Genomic DNA, 20,942 nt, shown 5'->3' with positions numbered 1-20,942 from the left:
GCGTGGGGTAAATATAGGAAGGAACGTTAACAAATAGAAAAGAAAATGAGAGAGGAAGCATGCAGCTAACTCGCACAATATTCCTGTTCACGTGAGTCTTTAAATTTCGCAGGATCGGTTTTGGTCACAATAGAATGCGGGAGTCAGTTCCAATGACGGATTGATGTCATTCATGATTAGTAGTTGAAGGTATTAGTACGGACAAGAACTGGTTGCTCAGAAGACATGAACATGTTTAATAAAAGATGGAATGTGCTGGTCGGTACGCCCCTGAGCAAAAGTCAATACCGGCTCTAAGAGGTAGCTTCAGAGCATACATCTAAACCAGATGTATAGGTCGATCAGGAAAGCGCTAGTGCTTCACATACTAGGCCCCACATATCTAAGATATACCGAGACATTTCCGTCTCTAGAATAAGCTGTCTGCCGTTGCTGGAGAGGTGCGATGGTCGTCGGTGGCTGCTCAAACTTGTGCAGTTGGAATTTATGTCGAGAAATTCTCTGGTTCATGCTGTTGTATACTCGAAGTCCATCCACGACCACGCTGCTGTCCTTGAGCGAAGTGACCTGTTGCTTTGATATCTTGGCAGACTTCCGTATCTTATCGAAATATATAATCGGTTCATGGAACAAGCGTACCTATTTCCTACGACATAATCACTTCCTTCGCAGAGGGAAAGGTGTTCAGATTTAACGAAACCCCGACTTCGACTATAGAACAAGACACACGCTCACAGGATCTACTCGTTTCGAATCCGCACCTTGGACTTTGCAGGTTTAAAAAATTACTGTACGAGATAGCAAATGCACCAATACTTCGAGACGTCATGCATTCAATTACATTGACGATGTGTTGTGATGAGGAAAAGACAGGCGGGAGAACGTCAAGAGAATGGCACAGGTTCTGCAGTGTCTGAGAAAGTACCACCAACATGTTCATGTGCAGGAGTGCAACTTTTTAAAACTAAAAGCACTTGGGGATGACATTGATGAGAAGGGATAGCATACACTTGCAGTCAAAGCAAAGGCCGTAGTAAAAAGGGGGAGATGGTAACGGAGGCATTTTCGTCCATTTCGTACCCTGATAGAACAGGAAAACAATAACAGAACAACAGAAAAAAAAAGTATGGATATCCAGTACCACCAGTTCGCCTCCTTTCTTGCCGTTCTCCCTGTATTTTCGTTACCGTTTCCCTGTTGGTTATATTCAAATATTTTCGTTTCCGTTTACCGTTTTTGATACCAGTGTTTCAATTTCGTTTCCGTTACGTTTCTGGTAATGAAACAGCTATTATAGGGTTGCGTGATTACACGACTTTCAGCTCTGTGGTTGTTGCCTAAGCGCTGCTTACATAACGCGCTCACTCAACTACATGTAATTTCGCTTCCGAGTGAAATCGTGCATATTCCGGAAAATTTGTAGAAACATGTCTGCATGGTGTATACAGGATAGTATTTCGTTTCCTTTGTGCACTTACACACGTCTTCTTAGCTGTTCAACATCATTTTAACTATGTCAGCCATGAAGTCGGTCCAGTGGAACAGTTTGGATAAACACACACGTCATGTGTAGCTAGCATTGACACGTCACTGTATGTGCCAAGGTCATTTAAATAAAGAAAAAAGCGTGTCAAGCCGTATAAACAGTCAAGCTAACATCTCCTTTTTTTCTTTTACAAATCACTCAATCAACAGTCAAGACGACAACAATCAGTGTTTGTATAACACTGATTGTTGCCTTCGCGATTGTTAATTTCGCGCGTACTCCAGCAGGCGGAGGCAACCAAACCATGGCGAATCCACAAAACGTATTTCGTCAAAAACACCAGTCTCTACAAGGTAAGACGCCACCATCTTCCCAAAACCATTATACTTTGAAACAAAGCTCGCGAAAACGAAGTCTCTAAAACGGCCTCTATACTAAAACGATTCTCGCTAAACTGAAGAGTCCCCGGAGGGATGAATTCTGGAGGTCCTGTGTTGTATTTCTCAACTAGTGATGTCGCGAACCACCGCGGTACGAGTTCGCAGGAGTTCGAACAAAATCGAACTTTTTCATAAAGTTCATCGGAAACTCGTTTGCGCATGCGCAACGCCCAATTCTGCAGCTTACAGTTTTGACAAGTTTTTGATAAACCGTATTAAAGGGGCACTAAAATGCAAAAACAAGTTCACTTCAAATTACGTTACACGGTATGTTAATTTCGTACTTGTTATCATAATTCAAAACTTTGATTCCGTTACGAAGCTACAATCAAAACTATACCGCACTCTTTCTTGCTTCGGCTCTAAGCAGTGAACGACGCTTCAGCTCGTGCATCGGTGTTTTTAGTCCACGCCATGGAGCACTCCCGGTGAAAAAGACAGTGCGCGTTGCGAAGCGGATTGGCATCGCTGTCCGAAGGACGTGAAGATAAATGTTGTCAGTGGAACATTCGCGAAAACTGTTGTGGCCTACAATTCAGTGAATCGCTATTGAAAAACGCAGCAGTGCGCATCATGCCGCGCATATACACTCTTAAAAATGAACTTCACCGCATAGCACGCTCCTAGACAACCATCATCGCGAATGATATCGTTACATGCTCTTATTTGTTGAAAACGGGAGGCGTACGCCTTTTCTGTGACAATTATGAACTGCATAAGTGTCACAAAAAAGGCGTACGCCTCCCATTTTCAACAAATCAGGGCAGATTGCGATATCATTCGAGATGATTACTGGCTAAGATCGTGCTATGCGGTGAAGTTCATTTTTAAGAGTGCAATTCTCCAAATAATTCAAACACTGTTCGATCAATTGAAGCAGTCTCTCATTCTCGTGCTCGTCGTCGAAAACCGCGGTCGAACTCAGATGGCATAGGATAGGGTTTTTCACACTCCAATTATTTCACCCGATTCAGATTCCATTACCAGTAAAGTACTCGCAGAAAGTATAATGCTTTGTGTTTGCTCCCAGGTGTCGCTAGAGTATCGATTGTTTTTAATCGCTCACAGCACTATAGCGATGAAGGTAATGACATTTAGAAAGACACAGAACAGTATACTTACTTGGCAAATTTCTGAGTTGACTTCGCAAATATTTACATGATTAAACTTAGGTTACATGACATGCACATCAGGAGGTGGCAAAATCCTAGTAAGAACAAATGCCGTTGACCACATGACTCTAGGTGGCGTAGTTTTTTATTAGAATTCAATTACACGTTTTCTGGGACACCCCGTATAGGTTTGTCAATCACATGAAATTTCTTGTACATCGGCCTAATATCTGCATTTGTGTATGTTTTTAATGCGTTAGCATTAGGAGTGTCAAAATGGAAAAAGATGTGTGTGTGTGTGTGAGAGAGAGAGAGAGAGATGGTGAAGCTTCACCGAATCAGAGGTATATGAACATGTAAGGGGGATAGCATATGAGGGGAAATGTAAATGAAGGTAAATGGTTTGAAATTGAAGTAGTCGAAGGTAATTAAGAGTAAGAGGGGTAAGAGTAATTGAAGATAATTAGAGGTACCGTAATTGCCGGTGTATAAGGCGCGCGTTATACAGTAAAAAAGTGCTCTGAAGAGGTCCTGCGCGTTATACACGGAAATATTTTCCTACAGAGTTCCTTTTCAGATCGGTGGCGTACAAATTCTAGCGTCTTCCAGGGTGTGCTGTAGCTTTGTCCCAAATCTCTTAGGGTCAGTTGACAAAACCGGTGAAAGGGCACTGGACTTCATATAAGGTTAAAAGTGTCTGAGATTGGTGGAACAGGACACACCCACAAAGAAAAATATAAAACGTTGCGCAGTTTTGAGAACGCACTGGCCGAATTTGTTCTTGAATCGGGCTTTTCATGTCCCTGAACTTCGCGCCCGGCTGGCGTGATTGAGAAGGGACGCGAAACCGAAAGCGGAGAGGAGACTGAAGTATACTATGACACCGGCTCTGTTGCATCAGAGTTTAACGGCTTTGACTAAACGTGTTCCAAATAAAGCCTATGCATATATGATACGCCGCCTAGGTTTATTGTGTATACTGGTGGCAGTAAGAAGCTTGTAGCAACATTGCGGTGCGCTTTATGCACCGGTGCGCGTTATACATAGAACTTTTTTCAAATTCAGTCCATTCTTAGGGGTGCGCGTTATACACGAGTGCGCGGTATACACCGGAAAATACGGTAATTAAAGGCAATTAAATCGAGAAAGTTGAGTTTGAAGGTAATGAATGCAAGATATATGCAATTAAGAGAAAGATTAAATGAAATTAAGGATTACTAAAGGTAACCGCAGGTTACCGAAGGTAATTAAATGTAATTAAAGGCAATCAACGGCAATTAAAGGGGAATTGAGAGATTAAAGCAAGTAAACATGACTAAAGGGAATTAAACGAAATTCAAGAATACAAGAGATTAGATTCCGTAATTACAGGCTAATTGAGGTTAATTAAATAGACTTGCATATAGCAATCGAAAGTGTCGAACCGGAAGTCAAGTATAGACCGGAAGAGGACAACCGGAGGTCGGGTTTAGACCGGAAGTGGACAACCGGAAGTGGATACTCGGAAGTCAAGTATGGGCCGGAAAAGGCGCTTAATGCTAGCGCATTTCTCTCGCATTTACCGCGAAATCGGCACTGAATATTTTGTTTTGTTTTTTATGAGACCTCCAGAGAAACGAGACCTACGATGTACCCTTCTAAGTGAGGTAATTGGACACACAGCTATAAGAAAGCGACCCTTACACATCATAAGCTGCACTAATTATTCTTCCGCACTTCTTTTTTAAAGGGGGCGAACAAAGAAAGGGACGACGTATACAGGAGCGCAGCCGCATCATCAGCGTCTCATCAGTCGACGAGCCTTTCGATAAATCGTTCTTCTCTGCACTGGTTGCCATTTTCGAAAAGTGTGTCCAACCTTTATGCACACGTTTCAGAGAGTGATTCTATTGAAAGAGAGGAGAATCCCTGTCCAAGGAGATTCTTCGCTCCAAACTAATGAATACGGAGCTTTATTCATATTGCGCAACGTTACAGGGAACTCGCTCGATTTTGAGCCACTCTGATATCCGCATGTCCTCTAATAATAACTCTAAGTAATAACCTTGGATGAATAAATTAAGAGAAACTACTAGTTAAATATTGGTCGCAGTTCTAGGGAGCAAAAGACATGGACACGAATACAGTGACACGAACGGGAGTATGTGTTCTTGTCTTTGGCTCCTCTTATAATGTGCCTATGAAAGTAAGTTAGGGAATGTGTTGGGAACTACATTGACAAACATGTCGTTGGACTTCGGGAGCTGGCGAACAATGTTAAAAAAATCTAATGATTCCAAGCCCTGCAAGCGCTGCACTGTTGCGTACTATTACTGAAAGAGGAGTTATCTCGGATTCTTCCTGAAACTTGTCAAATCCCAGTACATGATGCGTGAGTTAATTGCTTTGTTGTACTCACAGGAGGTCTGCTTGACCGATTCTCTGACGTATACCAGGGCACAGTCTGATGGGGTAACGGATTAGAGCGCGGCCCCTCTGTAGCCTCGTTCACGTCTGTAACCCGTGTTCGAGTATGTCTTGTGTACTTCGTTCGGCGTTTGTCCTCTCGCGTCGCATCAGACACGAGGAAATGTTGCTCTTTTCAAACAAACAACAGCTTTATTACAAGATGATGACTGGGGAGCTTCATCGCCAGGGGCGATACTGTACTCCATTGCTGGTGGTGATGCGTGGAATGAAATAATGAGCCCCCTCACAATAAGGGGGGGATATAGGTTCATTGCAAAACAAAACAGAAAAACAAACACGAAAGAGGGGAAAGGTTAGCCTGGCTCCAGCAGCAGCAATAAGGATCGAAGCCCTATGGTATCCAGAAAGGTGAAAAGAGCTTTGAGGGCAGAGCGTTGGTGGGCTGGATGTGTCCAGGGACCAAGCAATTTTGTGAGAGAGAGGGGGCGAGAGTCTAGCTCGTTAAGAGATCCAGAGAGTACGGTTCGGGAAGGTTGGTAGTGTGGGCAATGGAGAAGAATGTGCTCTAGATCTCCTACAGCACCGCAGTGACTGCAGTGGGGAGAGTCAACTTGCCTCAAACAGTAACGCCACTGTGCTGTGAAAGCCACATCGAGGCGCATTCGATGAATTAATGCGGCATCTTGACGAGAGATATGTCGAGGCATGCGGAAACCGAGCGCTGGATCAACTCTGCTCAGCATGGCTGGGGGGGAGAAGGTCAGCGGTCCATTGGCGGGCAGCCAGAGGAGTCACGAGGCGTCGAAGTACGGACCGATGATCTCCTCTCAGCAGCGCAATACGCGTCCATCTCCGAGACGAGAGAGCTGCTTCTGCGGCGCTTTCGGCCTGTTCATTGCCTAATTGCCTTCGACACCGCAATGGGCTGAAACCCATTGGAGAACCAGCCTGTGTCCTGCTTCGTAGACAAGTTTGTAAGCCATTAACACATCCATAACCACCGGTGTGGATGAGCCTCGGATGCTAGAATTTCTAATTGCTTGCAGCGCAGATGTTGAGTCAGTGAATACGACCCAATCTCGTATGGCAAAGTGAACGATGTGCTTCAGAAAGAAAAGTATGTCATAGAGTTCCGCAGCTGTGGATGAGGTTTGATGCGAAAGGCGACGTCCTTCCACTACGCCTTCGGATGGGATGACGAATGCCGAGGCGGACTTGCCATTTCGAGATGCGCCATCGGTGTACGCTGCGGCAGAGGTAGAAAACTTCGCGTCTACCAGAGCATAAAAATGGGCTCGAAGGACTTGAGGGGGGACCTGATCTCTGCGGTCCTGGAGGTCCGGAAGACGTGTGAAGGTGGGTGGCACAGGCAGACACCAGGGGCCGTCCGGCGGTGTGACGTCCTTAGCTATGAAGCCAGTGAGAGCCTGGCGTGTTCTCTGCGCTACGCGATGGAAATCACTTTCAGGACGGTATCGAATTTTCCTGAGGAGTGGGTGACGGGGAATGTGCGCACGCAAACGTAGGAAGTGTCAAGCAGTTTCATGCTCACGAAGGACCTCCACCGGGGTTTCACCAGCTTCAGCTACTGTTATAGCACAGCTGTTATAGCGACTGTTGTAAAAAGACGAGAACGTTTTTGAGAGCCTCATTGAGTAGCCTCCTCAAAAATTACAAGTGCTGCGATAGCGTTGTTCGGAACATATGCGTGCCCGTTGGCTCTACTGGGCACATAACAACTGCCGTTGTGAAGATCTACGGAAGCAATTCGGGTCGAAATATTTTCCCGGCCTCTTATAATTCCGCTCATTTGCGAGTGGCCTCGTTGTGTGCTGCCTTTAAAACGATAACTTGAATATAAGCGGGAAACTTTCTCGGAATCCGTCCGGAATGACCGTGTTATGTGCTTTCTACGCAATGGATATGCAAAATGTTCGAGGCTACTACAACTACAAATATTCGTCCGTAAACACACGACGAGAACGACGTTCTCGAACACGAGTTTCGTTTTACGGGAAACGTGACACTCGAGCCTTTCTAAATAATGACGACGGTCGGGTATGCTGGCGATCCTATCATTGCACAACTTTCGATTCCGAGCATACTCCGCAGAGGTGGTTTATCCAGAATCGCAAGCTCGGGGCAGTGTCCGAAAATATGTGGGAGTGCGTCATTGTAACAGTTACGCTTAAGTTGTGACAGATTTAGGTGTTATTGTCCCCCTCTTTTTTTTTTTTTTTTTGTTGTGTTCCTTTCTTTTGCACAAGAAAAGAGAGGGGTGTATCTAAACATTTGAGGGTGTGTGTGAGGTGTGTGGGGTGGGGGTCTGTGTAAATTACTTGTTCCGTCGCCAGCAATTAATATGCCCGACGACAGTAAGCCGCCGGGATATCAACTCCAAGGAAGAAGAAGAAGCCGGGAGATTTTCGGTTGACAATGTTCAAAATTTTACTGAAATTGGTAAGAAAATAGTCTCTATAGTAAGTATAGTTTAGTAGTTAGTATAGTATATCTCTATAGTATAGTTATAGTCTCTTTAGTAAAATAACCTAGATGGGATTGGGAAATAGAAATAGGCGATGCGGGACGTAATCGAATAATCCCACCTGACGGACTTTCATTTTAAACAATGGTCTTCTGATGGCACAGTTTTTTCTACTGCACTACTGCCGTCCAGAAGCAGAAAAATACGTTCGAAACGTGAAGGCTTTTACAACATCCAACGACAATATACTGTTACTGCAAGGGGGGGGATATGTTTATTAAAGATAGAAGGAGGGGGAAAGGTCAGACAGGCCAAGGCCGACTTGCTATTCCCAACCCAAAAGAGAAAAAAAGAAAAACAGAGAAAGAAAGAGAAAAGAGAAGCAGAAAAGGAAAAGAGAAAGTGGCAGGGGACGATGGGGTGGCTGATGGGGTGACTCAAGGCTCAAAGGCTGCTGAGCAGCCCAGTGTCCTTCAGGTAACACAGGAGGGCTCGGGTGACTGCCCACTGTCTAGAGTGCCGGACAGGTCCCAGCAGCGTCGCCAGGGAAAGTTCCCTGTGGCCTAGGGAAGCGAGATTTGAGGCGAGGGCGGCTCGGAGGCCGGCGTACCGCTTGCAGTGCAACAATAGATGGCGTATGTCGGCGACTGCAGCACAGCAGGAACACATCGGGGACGTCCGTCTATCCATCTTAGAGAGGAGCAGCGGGGTCAGGGCAACATCGAGGCGTAGGCGATGGAGGATCGACTCCTCCTGTCGCGACAGCCGCTGGGAGAGGGTGAGTTCCATCCTCGGGTCGATGGAGTGGAGGAACGTGTTTGCCGCTACAGCGTTTGAGCTAAACGCGAGGGTGCTGCGAGACGTCTGGCGGCGGATCTGTGGCTGGGGACCCATTGAAGCCACACGCTGTGGCCGGAGGTGGTGAGACGGCTGTATGTCGTGAGGGCTAGGGAGCAGATGTCTGTGACGATCTTGGAGCAAGGAGAATATAATATTTGCAGCGCCGCCTTGCTGTCCGTAAGCACAGTCCAGTTGTTTGGGGGCCTCGTTGATATAAGTCTCAGGGCTTCATTGATGGCGGCGAGCTCTGCTTCGGTGGAGGATGTCTCGTGAGGAAGCTTGAGCGCTAGTTCGTAATTTTCTAAAGGCACAACAACGGCTAAAGTTGAGGCGCACGCGGAGACCGACGCGTCCGTGTAGATCGCTATTCTTCGGGAGTGCACGTTATTAAGGTGTTCCAGCACGAGTTGGAGCAAAGCGACTGGAGGGTGGTCGCCTTTTTTGAAGGCGCCAGGGATGCTGGAGTACACGTGGGGAGTAGCGAGGGTCCACATGGGAGGGGGATGAGACTGCATGTTGGAGGGCGAGGGAATAGACGTCCTCAGTCGCAGAACGCAGGACCCGAAAGCGGACGATGGGCACTCCATGGCGATATCTGTCAAGTAGTGGTGCGGGTGGCGTGTCAGGTACGTTGTGTAGATGCGGAGGGTCTCCTTGTCACGCAAGGTGGGCATCGGTGACTCCCTCGCCTCTGCGAGAACGGAGACGGTCTCTGTCGTCTTAGGGACGCCCAGGCAGACGCGAAGGCTGCGTGCCTGGAGGTTGAGGAGCTCCCGTTCACTAGCTCTGCTTAGTCTATGTAAAATGGGAAGGCTGTAGCGCAGCGTTCCAAGTACAAGGGAGCAGTGGACAGACCTAAGGTCAGCACAAGTAGGGCCCCACGACATTCCAGCAAGGTGAAGAGAGTCATCCGCTTGCAGCATGCAACCGATCGTATTGTGTTTTATGAGAGAAAAAAAGAAAAAAACTTAGAGATGGTGGAGTAAATATTACGTGCTTAATTGATCTGGTCCATTCTGCATGTTGCAGTGCAAGAGTAAATAGACCGACTAAACACCTACACACACCTTCACTGTGTAGCTCCCTGGGCCACGGTGACTGTGTATCACGAGCGAAATCCTCAGGGAAGATTCAGTGGAAGGAAAGGCAAGACCACTGGTCACAAAGACGAAGTTCCGTCCCGTGTTATGTGAGCATTCACACGGTGCGGAATATCGGGAGTGGTGTACTGCGCACCTAGCAGACGACACCGTCAGCGTCTTTCCTGTCGTCTGCTACAGAATATGTTGTGTCTGTGTTGCAGGATATTCCCCACGGTTAGCAGTGTACGTGAACACTGAACGAGAAAGGTATTTGGCGTCTTCCGCTCCTGCGGGGAATGTCGCTCATGTGAATACACGGTAACCGTCGGGATATTCGACAGAGTTACCCCATCACAACAGCCGCGAATTCTGCGCGAACATTCTGTCTTAGCGAGACATCTGTGTCCACGACGTTGGCCGCACTTGTAGAACCCGCAGTAAACAGTGTTACAGTGCAGTGTAAAGGCCGCGTGCAATACATTTTTGTTTGCACACAGTTCCAAGACGTGCGAGTGACGTAAAGCCGTGGTGAACTGCATGTTGTCGAGTCCGAATGCAGGATTGGATCGGGTTTAAAAAGAAATAATATTAAGATTGTGGCAGCACAAGTGTGGAAGCTACTAGCTGCAGCTCACTTTTACCACTAAAGGGCGGTATGTATAGCACAGACCACTACGATTATACTGATTTCTGAAGCAAGTGCCTTTTAGGCAGCAGAGGAGCATTAACAGATGGGAAGATACCGGATTTCTCGTAAACTACTAAATGGGAAAAGTAAGTGGGATAGAAAAATACTACAATCAAATAAAATAATTTTAATAAATAAATAAAAATAATAAACAATATTATTAACTGCTGCGGCACGGCCGAGTGTGTAAAAGCATCCGCTCGTTGGTGGTAGTGAAGGACGTGCTGAGGACTAGGAGGTGGTGGGTTCGAACCCTACCACCTGGTTTTCCGGCAGGCTTTCCAGGCGAATGTCGGCCCAGTTCCCCCAGAAGTCGGTCCGGGACGCACACTAAACCTCCCGTGTACCTCCACTCCTTCCTCCTGTCCTCTCTCCATCTGTCCACGTTCGTACGCCTCCCGTAGCCGTTAGTTGCAACCAGTACAGAGAGATATATGTGCGTGCGTGCGTGCGTGTTTATCTGCCCCCCCCCCCCCCCATCCGTACAGTTTTTCTTTAGTCGCCTACCATATGGAGTTCCGGACTAATTATCCGTTGCAAGCTTGCATCGTGTTTTTACTGCTCGCTCATTATGGCTGTCTATTCCACTCTATATACTAAAGTGCTACACTACTCTGCCTAATACATGTTGTTGTTCGTTGTTGTTCCGTGTTAGCGCCGCGAAGCAACTCCTAATACATGGAATCTCTAGCTTGCGTCTTCCGGGTTGGTCCTTGTTTCCAACACTCCACGCCGCAGTGAATTAATGTTATACCCCTGTCACACGGGATAATTTAGTGTCATTTTTGTGAAGTGCACTCCAACCAAGCGCACGTCGCTTTCACTATGTGCTTGCTACACGACTTAAAGCCCCAGGACAGATTTCGTCTTCCGGAGGTACGGAAAATTTGGTTGGCTGGAGAGTGGGAAAGGAGAATCAGTGACGAAACCAAAATAACAAGAAAATGATCTGTCTGGACCAGCCCGCTTTGTGAGGCGCTCTCGGTGCGTTATCGCTATCTCTGACTGACACAACAGCGTCTGCCGCCTGCTAAGAAAACGTTTCCGTAACCTGATCGAAGGGTTAAAAGTATTTCTACGAAGGCGACATTCGCCCCTTACAACTATATGTGCACCTGTTGGCTCGTTCGTGCGTTGTCGTATTCAGTCGTAGGGTCATGGCGTAGAAAATGTAAGGTGCTTGAAAAATAAGTTGCATACAAATTGGCACAAATTGGCTTGAAGAAAATAAATAAATTCTGTTCTGATAATGAGATAATGTCATTCAATTGCAGCGTACCTTTCGACTTTAGCAGGCTTTAGTACATCGAAAGTTATCAAATCCTAGCTTAGCAATGTGATGTCACCTGCAAGAAGAGACGCTGCTATTGTCTTGTCATACTTTGGGGACCGTTATCGTGAATACTTTCCTATCTCCGGAAACTCGTTTTTGTCTCTCATCTTTACTGTAGATTTCGAATAATAACTCAATACCGGTACTATTGCATGGACCCATATTATGAACGCCGTAGAGTAACAGTTCTTGGACTCTAAAGTAGGTGATTGGCGATTCTGAGTGTGCAACAATAGACCCATTTCAAAAATGAGCGCCATCTGTTGCGCTTTCGTCGAACTGAGCTGCGCCGGCCATGTTGCGGGAGAAGCCGACGCGTTGTGCTTCCCACTATTCCCGCTGCAGCAGACTGCAGACTAAATCAACCTATGAGCTGTTGTGAATTTATCTTTCCTTTTCTCTTCATTGAAATGTGTGCATGATGTAAAAAAGTACACATCTGAAACTTTCTTTTCAAGTGTTTGTTTATTTATTTTGTACTTGACAATCAGAAAATATAGGCAACAGTGTTTGAAAATCAAAATGTGTCAGCTTATGCTCTGCACGAGCGCAGTCAGACTCTGAGAAGAAAGTTTTTGCAATACACAACAATATCAACCCACCGTGTCCCTGAAACTGCCATTTGCCCGAGAACTTGGTTGTTGTTTTCGTGATTTCTGTTTAATGAATCAGCGATAAAACTTTGGCGGGTTGGCACAACATCATAAAATCGTTGAAACTCCCAGTGCTGGGGGCTCAGGACAGTAGTTAATTACATGTGGTTAAAGAACTTGTTAAACTACTGCATAGTAGTTAAAAAGTTGTTAGAAGCTATCTGTGGTAATGTAATTATAACTAGTAGTTAAACTACATTTTTCTGTAGTTAACTACAGCAGTTAGGTTACTGCGGGCTACAACTACTTCACATTTTATGACTTCTTCTCCAACCTGCTTCGGAGCTCTCCCCAAGATTGTTTAGGATGGGCGAAATAGAATTTCCTGCTTTGTGCGTCACATGCCGGTATAAAAAACCGACAGCACGGTTAACTGGACAAAAGGTGGAGTCTCTTTTATCGGGAGCAAAGGTCTACGTGAACCGTACTCGCGGGAAGGGTTACTCTTGCTGTTTCTCGGCATGCTCTACAAATTTCTAGTTTACACATCGGGTCGTCACAAAAAAAGCTTGAAAACGTAATCATACGTAAAACATAATCAACGTAATCATACGTAAAACAATCAACGTAATCATACGTAAAAAAAAAAACGTAATCATATGAGGCAATATAAATGCCTGAATAATTAAACGAAGAAAAGAAAAGCGATTAAAAATGGGCTTCGAATACTTCAGCAGTTCTGCTTCATGTAGAGCGCATCGTCCTGTTTAAACGGTCTGTGTATCTTAGGCTGGACAGTGGACACCCTGTATACACTCTTAAAAATGATCTTCACAGCATAGCACGCTCCTAGCCAGCCATTATCTTGAATGACATCCTTATCGGCTCTGATTTGTTGAAAACGGGAGGCGTACGCCCTTTTTGTGACAATTATGCGGAACATAATTGTAAAAGAAAAGGCGTACGCCACATGTTTTCAACACATCGGGGGAGAGAACGATGTCATTCCAGATAATAATTGTTGGTTAGGAGGTGAAGTAAATGCCATTCCGTTTAATGCATTAAGTTTGCCGTGTGGCTAGGGTATAAGGCGTTTGGCATCGTCCGAGGGAGGCCAAGACAGAGTTTAACGCCCTTCTGCAAGGACTGACTGTAAGGCTTTTCTCTGTGGTAAAAGGGAGGTTGTGAAGCAGGGAATGTGATGAGCTACCATCTGACTTATAAGGGATCGGTGAATGCTGAGCATTGCCTGTGGAGGCGTGCCCCACCGGGAACCGCATAAGTAACGAAGAACATTACGACGACTCTCAGCTCTTGCTTTCAGATAGCGCACCTCCGCTACCCACGATAAACTCGCCCGTCGAGAGTAATGCCGAGAAAGCGGTGATGTGATACACGGCGTACCTGATGATGACCGAATTAAGCACGCAGTTGACCGATAACCACTTTAAGAGGATGTCAACGTGTATGTCTTAGCCGTTCTCCACTTGCATAGAATATGTGAAGGCGTACGATGAGGCATGTTAGTCTACAGAATCCACAAAGTGTGGGTGTTTATTCACTTATGGGGTTATTCTATTAGTGGGTGTTTATTCACTCAGCCAAATTCGAATTGGATGGAGCAACCATCTCCATCTCGCTGCGTAAATAATAAACGTTGCAGCCGTAATCTAACCTCACTATCCGCTCACATCCGGGGAAATAACTGGTGCACTCGATCGGAGAGCGGTTTGCCTTTAACAAATAACTGGCGGCAGTTACAAGTGACTAACATGCCCAGAGCCCCAAGTAAAACGTTTTCCATGCTCGAATGCCTCGCTACACGAACGCGTTTGCGCAAAAACAGGCAGTAAAGCACCGGTAAAGCTCTTCGTGTCCTTCATGATTAGCTCTATCCTTTCGTTTTGCTCTTCGTCGTTACGACCCTGATGACAAGTGGCCACCCAACTTGTTGCATCGGAGCTTTCATTTCTCCTTCGTTTCCTTTTCGACGCTACACGCGGTAACAATTCTAAAAATATCTGTTTTGCGCGCTGCACAAAAACATCGCGACGTTGAACGATCATGAAAATGACCACCATGTTCAACCGCAGCACGCATTTCCTTCTTTTTTTCGCGGCCTCGAGAGTCGAAGCAATATGTTGTTGTCGGTCGCATGACAGACAAGAGTGTCGCAGGTCGCCATCTGTTCCGTATAGTTGGAAGGTAGAGGCTCGTTATCTGTTTGCTAAGCTTAGAGTCACTAAATAAGGCTTATGTGCGCTCGGTTTCCCTGCACTCTAAAAAGAGGACTTCAAAAGCGTAACACGCTCAGAATGGACCGTCGTTCGAAGGGATGTTGTTCTCTTTACTGAATTGTTGAAAATAAAAAGTACACGCTCTCTTGAATCAATTGGAAAAGGGTACGCTTTCAACAAATGGGGAAAGAGAATTGTGAGCGTGTTCTATGGTCAAGTTCTGTTTTTAGAGTGTGCATCGTATTAGAAGCTGATCGCGACTCAGTAAGCTGAAACTCTATCTGGATTTGAAGTTTGCACGTTATGCTCCAGAACGAATTACATTTGGCATCTCGTGTCAATAAACAAACGAGATACACAGGGATTGATTCGAAAACACGGATAGAAATGCCAAAGTAAAACTGACAAAAGAGGACGACAATAAGCTCTCGAAACAAAGTTACCAGCGAACGTGGTGGGTACCGAAATACACAGTTGAGGATCTCTTTTCTTATTATTAGTGTAGTGGCTCTTTCGCCTGCGTCATTAAGCTTCTAGCTCTGAGCCAAGCCGCGTTTTTCCGAACAACTGTTCAGATACAGACATCAGCCAGCTAATCCGTACGGTATTAACGTATCGTCTTTCGAGCAGAACCTATTTTGTTGCTGAATGTTGCAGCTGTTATCCTTTTTCTGCCTGAAAGGAGTGCTGAGAACACTTTTGTTTCTCCACGACAATTTAGTACAGATTGAGATCCCTTGGAGCGTAAACGTAATTATTTATGGACTGTTGCTCATTTCGTGTTTATCTAATCCATTCCTTCTAAGCCCTAATTACTTTACAAGTCCAGCTTAGTCCGTTTCGGTCCGCACAGAGTCATTAGTGCCTGCTCTCTTGCGAGACTGTCATAGCAGTTTATTTTTGTTTTCCAGGGTAACCTCCTAGAGTGGAAAACCTCCCCACTTCATCATCACAATATATATGTTGTTGTTGTTGTCCCAGGGTAACCAGTCCGCTCTTCTTCAAGGTGATCACTACAGAAATGGTCCCGAAATCGGCCGTATTTACGGGGTCATTTCCTCGCTCTATATTGACTTGAACCTTGTTCTGAAAACGGCAACAGCGCCAAGAGGGAACAGGTGTTGTCATTGGGCGCAACTTTTATCTTTCATGATTAAAACAGTTAATTAATTAGTGCAAATTAATGAGGGAAACGCTCCAGGAAGTCACAATAGTGAGGTCATAAGGTCACTTAATCAAGAATATGTCGCCAATTATTTTGATTAAAAAAAAAAGGCATTTCCCTATTTAAAGAAGAAAAAAAAATCTGACCACAGTTAGCGCAGACACCCCGTATTTCCACCCCCAACCGCAGCCACCCAAATAAATAGCGTGTAATTTGTAAAAAAGCACCATGAAAATTGTGCAAATAAGAAGCTAAGCTATGCAAACATTGGTCACGTGCACTGAAAGAAAGAGAGAGAGAGAAACGTATTATGACTTATAAATGCGATAATGCTAAGCTTTCTTATCCAAATTACGCATCTATTACACGTAACGCACGACACTGGAATTGTGAGCGGTTATTGGAAACTTTCCTTTGCTTTTGTTATAACGACGGCTTAGCATGCGGGACCTCACGCGAACTTGCTCTGCGGTTTCTCATTATTTTACTGCGTCGAACTGACAGTGAGCCACGGAGTGGATGTGAGAGTATACTCACTGATAATTCCATTGTTATGTCGGTGTAACGACTCAGGTACAATCAATATGATATGTGCAGCGCTTTCATTCGCGAGCTTTAGTAGGCCGGAAGGCGTTTACGATAACGAAAACGAGCGCGCTACTACTTTCAATTCATTGACATAGGATAGGAATTGACATTGACATAGGACTTGGATTCGACACCTTCCTTTATTGTATCGTTTTCGTAGGGTGTATAGGGGGTTTCGTAGGGGTATCGTCGCCGACCTACTAAAAATCGCTATTGAAACGGTTTCATTACTACACACAGATACATCCTATGAACGCGTAGGCGGCGGACACACGGTTGAACAAAACTCTTGAAGAGACAAACAAAAACATCCGAAGGATTGTACACTGGAGTAATAAATGATTAGAAAATATAGCTGGGCGGGTCGACAAGGAGATGATGGAAAACAAAATGAAATGGAAGCGATAAACGGTGCAGCAACGCGATTCTCACTTTTAAGGGCTCTGTTTTTCAGCCACGACTAAGTGCGCGTTCGTGGAGCATTTTAAAAAGTCCCCCTACACGACGTGTTACAAAATTTTGAAGGAAAATATCTTAAGTGGAATGGTACTCCGCAGCAATCCAGGCGCTATTCTTGATCTACGTTTCTTCAGAGGTTTCCCCGATATGGACTTTCGGTAGCGATCCAGCCATGCAGTACGTGCTCTTGGGACACAGCGCCCTTTTTCAACGACGATACGCTGGCTCAGATTTGAGAAGATCGCTAATGCGTATTTAAAAGCCGGTGCTAAGATGAGAGTGCAAAACCATTGCTTAACTCAGTGTCGAACAGTCTTAAAACAAAGCCTGAAATGTAGCTGTTTCCGTGACTTGTCTCTGTGCTTGGGGATCATGTGTGCTTTTTCGAACACACTAGGGAACGATGACAACGACTCACGAAGTATTGTCGTTCTGGATTCGTACTATAATATGGAGAAGTTTGAGACGTAAAGTGAAACAGCCTTGTCTATGGCGACTTAAGGTAATGTGGGTAGAACTGCAGATAATTTCCACCACCCGGGGTTATATTTAACGGTGCACCGAAAATCTCCAGCACGAGGCGCTGGCGGCACTGCATTTGGCCTTTCTTTGTTAAGGTGAGACTGTTCCATCTTGCGTAGAGCAGATATTGTATAGAAAAAAGCCAAGCAATTGGCATTTTTGCATCCACAGTGTGCCCACACGATAAGAAAGAGAGGGAGGTTTACCGTGCCTGTAATAACTGCCCATGAGCCATCTTCCAGAGCCATCTTCCAACGACCATGCTTAAGCAATATTTTCACACTCGCATGTGAATGCGTAGATTATTCCCCGTACGCATTTTTCGGGCATTCATGAATAGTGGCTGGTATGTCCATTCCTAGGTCAAAAACTCAATCACTGCACGATGCTTGGCTGTTATTTGCCTCGAACGTTGCCACATTGCAACCAACCACCACCAGTTCAACGCAGTGCAACAGAAACTCCAATCATAGCAGACTCCAATCCAATGTGACTCGCATTTATGACACGGAGAGTACGATGTAATCCGTGCATGATGAAGCCCTCTGGTATGTCAATATGCTTCATCTGGGAGACGGCTGTCCTTTTCGTTCTTTATATTGAAGAGATAAGACCCTATGGAGTGGCGTGGATTAGGCGTAGAAGCACTAGCTTTTTATGTATCTTCTCCGAATAATTCCACGTTTTTTTTTTTTTTTTGTATGGAAACGTAATAAGTCTCTTAGCTTCAACGACCTCTTTATGGATCATGTTATCTGCTACAGCTGTGGCTTCCCGCACAATGGTGGCTGTTAAGCACATCAATAGTTGATCAGATCATAGACATTCAAGTACTAATTACACTACGCCATTGTCTTCGCCGCGGATGTTTTCTTTCATTTTCTAAATATCCACTTTGTTTCCTAACGGACAAGCGGCATGGCCAACAGGATAAAAGCATCTACTCGTTGGTGGTAGCTCCAAGGTCGCGCTGAAGACTGAGAGTGAGAGGTCACTCTTAAAGATGAACTTCACCGCATAGCACGCTCCTAGCCAACCGTCATCCTGAATGATACCGTTATCTGCCCTGGGGCTTAATCGCTTCATCGTCGTTACGGTCGTTACAAGCTAACGAGTGGCGGGAAATTCAAAAAGGCGGGCGGGAAATTTAAAAAGGTGGGCACGGTGATAAAACACATGCACGGCACTCGTCGCGCGATACGTGAAGGCCGTGGTATACGTCACGCGCAATGTGTCACGTGCCCACCTTATTGAATTTCCCGCCACTCGTTAGCTTGTAACGACTGTAACGACGGTGAAGCGATTAAGCCCCCCGATTTGTTTAAAACGGGAGGCGTACGCCTTTTGTGTGACACTTATGCTCTTCATAATGGATACAAAAAAGGCGTACGCGCTCCCGTTTTAAACAAATCAGGTCAGGTAACGATATCATTCGAGATGATAGTTGGCTAAGAGCGTGCTATGCGATGAAGTTCATTATTAAGAGTGTGGTGGGTTTGAATCCTACCACAAGGCTGGGCTGCCTGTGGTTTTCCCTGGGAGTTTCCAGACTGATGTCGGCACAGTTACCTCGAACTCTGCACAGGATCCATACTAACCCACCTGTCCCATCCTTGCTGCTGTACTCTCTCCATCTGTCCACGTCTGTACGCCGCTCATAGCCACAGCTGCTTCGCGGCGCTAACACGGAATCAAATAAATTTCCTTTTTGTGTTATTTTCGTTATGTTTGTAAAGGAACAGCGAAATGCCCTTTGCTGCGGTTGCAACAAATAACATGAGCTCATACGAAAGAACGACGAGAGCAGCCGGCCTGTACATAGCTGTGGGCTGCTGCAAAAGAACCTTTGAGCCTTCTCAAATATTTTGGTGACAACGCTACCCCGCAGGCCGTGAAAACGGCCGTAACGAAACGCTGGCTTTGGCGCCAGCTGCAGGTCATGGCGAAGCACAGAGTGAATCTGTAGTACCGCCATGGGTACTGCACGTGACCGTTATCGAAGGGGAGAGAGGCGAACAGGTATTGTTATTTTTGTTTTGCCCATTTCCAAGTCAATTTCGAAAGTTTCCGACATTGAAGATCGAAACGGATCAATGCCGACCTACAAGAAGGATACGTAAATTGTGATTTGTTGCTGATCGACGCCCATAAACGCTGTATACACTCAGTCACAGCAACACTGACACGAAGGCACATATTTATGCGCGGTCTCTGCTTTTCTTTCAAGAGGTATACTAGTACCGTGCTTATGGCTTGCAAGATCGACGAGGAAGACTTGGTTCATGCTGTGCTAACACTTGGCTAGTCTCATGGAGCCGGAATGCGTGTCTGTTCAGCGCGCAAATATTTTCGTTGGAAGCCCCTGAAGCACATGAAAGCCAGGAAACGACGGTCACTACGATGGCTTCACGAACACACCACCAAATCAACTTGGACTGCTTTCGAGTATTATTGGTTCCCTTATTAGCCGGCGGCCTAGGTTTCTTTTTATGCTTCGAACAAAGAGCGGCTGTGTCGCGCGGATATTTGTGTGCAGTCGCACAGTCCTCAAATTGTATCGTTTTTGCTGCTTCTTGCCTGTATATGCGGCTGCGTTACTAAACATATTTGACGCTTCCAGTCATGAACATTTCAACGTTGTAGGTTTTCGGGGCTGTAAATGAAATATAATGATAATATGAGTTTCAATATTTGTAGTTTTGTAGCAGGCACATTTACAGTAGTATATATACTTATAGTACTTTTATTTTTCATTTGTTTTATACGTTAAAGGCCAAGAGCACTGCATAATGGAGGCGGCACTCGCAATCATTGGCCCATTGTAAACACAAAAGTGCAGAGGTGTCGTAACTGTATGCAGAGATAAAATGTGAGTGTTTATATTACGCGAGTACATAATACTAAACATTGCGCAAGGTTACGCTGCTAGATAACACTAGTCCTCAATACTAAATGCTAAAGCGACAGGCATCGATCACACAGCACAGCGTGGACACTAAAGAGGAGGTGAGGAAGACATTTGCCCAATGCAGTGATTTGTGGAAGTATTTTTGAATTGTGCATCTTGCGGTAATACATCAGCTTGGGGAAGAGCATTCGCTACGCAACTTCGAAATTCGTTACACAGCCAGCAAATGAATGTGAAAAGTAATTACCCTGGGACAGACAAATGCGGGATAGCTTAACATATCAGCGGGGCTTAAGAGGTGGTTGTAGGAAATTCGATGAAAAGTGCAAAGGCAAGAGATATTTCGGCGCAGATCTAGAGTGGGCGGGAAAGTTGAGCCTTCAAAGCCAAAATCCTACAGCCAGGAGAGTAGTTATTTAGAATGTAACGAATGGCTCCGTCTTCAACTTCCCGCCCCCACTACTCATTCGCCCGCTCAATATTTTCCGTTTTTAGACCAACCAACCAGTACTTACCCGCTTTTAATTTGCTCTGGATTGTTGTAGCTGTAATTGTACTCGCAATTAACTAAAGTTAACTTTTCGGAATCAATCTT

At 45.4% G+C, this 20,942-nt stretch overlaps 1 protein-coding gene across 1 annotated transcript in view; it reads left to right on the top strand.

The window, feature by feature from the left end:
* Positions 1–20,942, top strand: part of LOC135378069 (GTP-binding protein GEM-like) — an 88,837-nt gene that overhangs the window by 2,097 nt on the left and 65,798 nt on the right. The window lies entirely within an intron of this gene.

This window comes from Ornithodoros turicata, chromosome 1 (assembly GCF_037126465.1).
Source record: "Ornithodoros turicata isolate Travis chromosome 1, ASM3712646v1, whole genome shotgun sequence".
Taxonomy (NCBI): domain Eukaryota; kingdom Metazoa; phylum Arthropoda; class Arachnida; order Ixodida; family Argasidae; genus Ornithodoros; species Ornithodoros turicata.
The sequence above is the reverse complement of the archived record's forward strand: the minus strand, read 5'-3'. Positions and strand labels throughout refer to the sequence as shown.